Source organism: Triticum urartu, chromosome 6A (genome assembly GCF_056163025.1).
Source record: "Triticum urartu cultivar PI428250 chromosome 6A, HENAU_Tu73, whole genome shotgun sequence".
Lineage (NCBI taxonomy): Eukaryota > Viridiplantae > Streptophyta > Magnoliopsida > Poales > Poaceae > Triticum > Triticum urartu.
In genome coordinates, this window is record NC_141878.1 from 297849298 (window position 1) to 297854134 (window position 4837).

Genomic DNA, 4837 nt, shown 5'->3' on the forward strand with positions numbered 1-4837 from the left:
GGTGGGCGGCGGTCGCCGCATATCGCTCTTACTTCCTGAATCTCCTGGGTGTCCTTGACGATGAACTCCTGGGTGCTAGGTGCTCCTTGCCTGGTGCCCTCCCGAGGGAAACGTGCCGCGAAGAACACCTCCACGCGGTGCCCGAGCGCCTCCCTCGTGATGTCGGCTAGGTCTGAGGCCCTCCAAAAGAGAGCACTCGAGCCCCACCCAAGCGAGGGGAGCGCCTTCCTATGCGAGGGAGGGAGGCGCCCCAGGTGCGGGCGCCGCTCCCCTGAGGCCCTGAGCAGAGTAGTTGCTTCTTCTTCTTGGGGGTGGCCTCAGGAGGGTACTGCATGCCCTCGCTATCAGGGTCTTCGATTTCTGCGGCTTGGAAGGCGCGCTCGAGGGAGCACACTGCGTCTCTTTCTTCGCAGGGGACTATGATGATTCCACCGCTTCCTGGCATCTTGAGGACGTTGTAGCCATGGTTGGTCACTTCCATGAATTAGGATGGCATTGTATGGCAGATGGTTGTGGGCGACGTCGAAGTCGACAAGCTTGGTATGGTAGTTGTCGCACTGACCGAAGGTGATAGGGAGAGGAACTTGCCCTATCGGGGTGGTGGAGCCGTCAGTCACTCCTGAGAAGGGCTTGGTGGGCTGAAGCTGATCGTATGGCACTTGGAGGTTGTCGAATGTCTCGACGGGCAGGACACTGAGCCCCGCGCCACCGTCGATGAGGGTCTTGGTGACTTGGACATTGTTGATGATGGGTGAGCAGAGCATCGGGAGGACGCCGGCGGTCTCCGTGCATTTGACCTGGTCCGCCGAGCTGAAGGGGATGGCGTACTTGGACCACCTGAGCGGGCGCATGGCCTCAAGCCTGGGGAGGGCTGCATTCACCTCGTGAGAGAACTTCTTAAACATGCACTGGGAAGCCAGGGCCTGAGCACCACCCAAGATGCAAGCGATGGCGCGCGGTTCCCGGAAGCCCCCAGCCCCCTCGTCCTGATGGTGGTCGTCATTCCTTCTTAGTGGTGGCCGTAGCGGAGGGAGGCCAGGATTGCCTTGAGGACAGTCCTCGCGAGGCTGGTCGCGCCAGGTGCCCTCACGAGGCTGCTCCTGCCAGTGGTCCTCAAGAGGCCGGTCGCGCCACTCCTGGCGGGGGTCGCGGTCGTCCCAGCGTCCTCCACCTCGTCCTCCTCCATGGCCATAGCCCCGGTCGTTGCACTTGGGGCGTCGACCGAAGCATCCATCTTGATAATCATTCATGTTGTGGTGGTGTACATTGTGGAAGGCGCAAAACGGACGGCTTGGACGACTCGGGGTGGTCCCGGCCGCGCTTCTTGTCCGGCTCTGCCGCGAGTATGGCTACTCCCTTGCCCTTCACATCCTTGACCTTGGCCTTCTTCTCCTCTAGGTCGGCAGCAGGGAGTTCGAGGAGGGAGAGACACCCCTCCTCAGCTCTTGCACACTTGGTTGCTATGTTTAACAGCTCCAGAGTCGTGCATAGCTCGTCGTGGATGGCGAGCTCCTCCTTCATCTTGATGTCGTGGACACCATCGGAAAACGCTGAGATGACGGCCTCGTCCGTCACCTTGGGGATCTTGAGACGAACGCTGTTGAAGCACTGGATGTACTTCTGCAGGGTCTCTCCCGGCCGTTGCTTGATGCGTCGCAGGTCACCCGCGACCGGAGGGCGGTCACGAGTGCCCTGGAAGTTGGCGACGAAGCAGTTGCTCATCTTACCCCAAGAGGAGATTGATCCCGCAGGCAGGTTCAGGAGCCATGAGCGGGCACCATCCTTGAGAGCCATGGGAAACCAGTTCTCCATGACCTTTTCGTCGCCGTTTGCCGCCTCGATGCTCAGTTTGTAGAGCTGCAAGAACTTCGCGGGGACGAGGGTGCCATCATAGCGCGGAGGTAGGTCCGGTTTGAACTTGCCTGGCCAAGCGACGGTGCACAGCTCGGGAGCGAAGGCGCGGCAGCCTGCGATGGCCACCGGGGCCCTCTATAGGGGCGGAGCCTGCCCTAGATGTCCGCGCACCACCGCCGCAGGTGGCACGCGGTTTTGTCGTGGTGGTGCCGGAAGCGTTGGAGCATTTTCTTGCGGCCAGGGAACCTCTTGGCAGATCATGCCGCGGGACCGTGCGTCTTGGGGCGAGGACACCATCTTGATGCGGAGGGGGCGGTGGTGCTTCATGAACTACGCGTCTTGGAGCAAGGGCCCTTTCTTGATGCGGATGCGGTGGTGGCGCTCCGTGAGCTACATCGCCCGCAGCTGGAGGTGGGCGAGGCAGCGAGAGGGATGGTGTAGGAGAGCCCCCAGCGGCGCTGATGTGCTCGGCTACCGGGAGGTAGCACAGGAGCTCGCGTTCCATGAGCAGCATAGCCTGCACGTCCGTGGGTGCGCGGTGAGCATGAGACAATGAGCCGGCCGGAGTCAGCGACGAGGTGGCCGTGCGGCCGTTCCGCCGCATGGAGGGGTGCAGTGAGGATTCTTGCTGCTCGTTTCTTGCCAGACCGGTAGCGGTGTTGGCAATAGGAGATGGAGAACGACGGGGAGGCCTGCCGACAGGGGCTGTCTGAGCGACACGGGCGGCGAGGGTGGCCCGGCACTTTACGCGGGCTCGATGCGCGTCTAACATGGATGCGGTGGAGCGGTGGAACGTGGATCAACGGAAGGAAAGCTTGAGTGCACCCCTACCTGGCATGCCAAATGTCGGACTTTGGGTTCCGGCAAAACCCTTGAGGTTGGAACACTGGGCTGCGCACGAAGAACTCTCTTTCGTCTACCTCACGCCATCACTGCAATCTCAAAGCTCAACGCGTCGAACTCGCAGAACAGAGGACACAGGGTTTATACTGGTTCGGGCCACCGATGTGGTGTAATACCCTACCCCAGCGTGGTGTGGTGGATTGCCTCTTGGGCTGAGGATGAACAGTTACAAGGGAAGAACAGCCTCCTGAGGGAGGTGCTCTTGTGCTTGGTGAGCTTGTGCGTATGAGGGTGGAATGGATATGTTCCCGGATTAGTTTTCTCCTACTATGGTGGCTGGTCCTATTTATAGAGGCCCTAGTCCTCTTACCAAATGCTAGTGGGAAGGGATGCCACAATGGCCAAATTTGAAGGGAGACAACTAGTACAAGTTATCCTCACTAAAGGTGGTCTTTGCCTGCCAAAGGCTCTGGTGGTGATGCCGTCCTGGGCTCCACGGTGACCTCCGTCCTGCCTTCCTGCTGGTCTTGGTCATGTTGCACTGATATGGAAACCATTGCCTGATGGCTCGGGACTCCTCGCCTGTGCTTGCCTCTTTAGAACCAAAGAGGAAACAAGAACACTGTGCGCGCTGGCGCCCGCCTAGCCCCGATCATGATGGCTGGTGTCATAGGAACCTCGCGAGGTGCCCCTTGCCTTGATCTCTCCGCCCCTCGTGAGCCAGCCTGGTGAGGCCGCCCCCGAGGAGGTCTTGCATCATCTGTCTCGCGAGGCTCGGCCCCTCGCGAGGGTCTTGAGTGTTTGCTGGTAAAGATGGGCCGTATGGGGCCGCTGGTGGAGCCATGCCGTGGGCCGCAGGCAGGCAAAACTAGGGAACCCCGTTCCCAGGACGCCGACAGCGCCGAGTGCAGGTCGCTCCGCCAAGGCTACACCGCTCCACATCACAACAATGCCAGCCACATATCAATGCGGTGTCGAGCCCCCAGGTGATTAAGTGGTTTTCATTTGGCACATGGCAGCCATTTCTGACGAAAAACACCCCTAAATGACACCCGTCTAGAAGACGTGTCACACAGACAGGTGAGAAGTTGGCTGAACAGCACGGCAAGCCTTGCCGTGCTACACCTGCGCTGTAACACTAAGCGGTGCATTTAATGCACCTTTTCCTATTTGCCGAGTTACGCATGATAGCACTGTTTGCTATCTATTCAGTACGTAATGACTGAATTGCCATTGTGGTAACCCCTTGACCTATAAAAGGAGTGTGGTGGCAACCTTATAAGGGATTCAGACATTTGTACACTGTCGTCCCGAGGAGACCTTGTCGGGCCAGAGCATCGCTTCTCCCCATGGTCCTTTTATCAATCCACCAAAGCAGGAGTAGGGTTTTACGCCTCCCTGTGTCCCGAACCTGAGTAAAAACTGCCCGTAACATCACTTTTGTGCTGCTCTACGCTCTCTGCTCTTCGTGCAACACACTCTTCCCCCTTGCCGAGCCACAAGGGGCTGATGGCCCCATAGGTGGCCGTGTTATACCACGACATCTTTGGCGCGCCAGGTAGGGGACAGTGCTTCCGTGAACACACGGGTGTAAGGAGGGCATCATCTTCAACATTGTTTTCTTCATCAACGGATCCATCATCCAGGGCACCCAAGAAAAAATCTAGTGCTATAGCTCACCTGTCCACCTTGAAGGCCCCCCGCATGCGGCCACTGATGCTATGGGGGCTACAGGGATGCACGGGGATGTGGACGCTGTGGGGGACGTGACCGGAGCAGCCGGTGGCATCAATGTTCCCCCTGCAGCCGAAACGGGAGCAGGAGGCGCCGGAGGAGGACACCGCCAGCAGCATCCCGGCGGCCATGCTCCAAGAGATGCGGGTGAGGAGAATATTCCATTTCCGCCTCTCCACCCCACTGAAGGACGCAACCGCTGGGATGGTGCTCCTTCCGGGGCGAACCGCAACCCTCTTGCTGCCCCTGGTGCAGGTGTGGCTACAGGGCACATGCCGTCCCCAAGAAAAGCTAGCTGAGACAACGCGACAAATGGGGACGCCACTACTAGGAAAAGGGCTATAGATGAAATTGACACTAATGACGCACCAGACATGTGGTGCGCCACTACTATATACTAATGGCG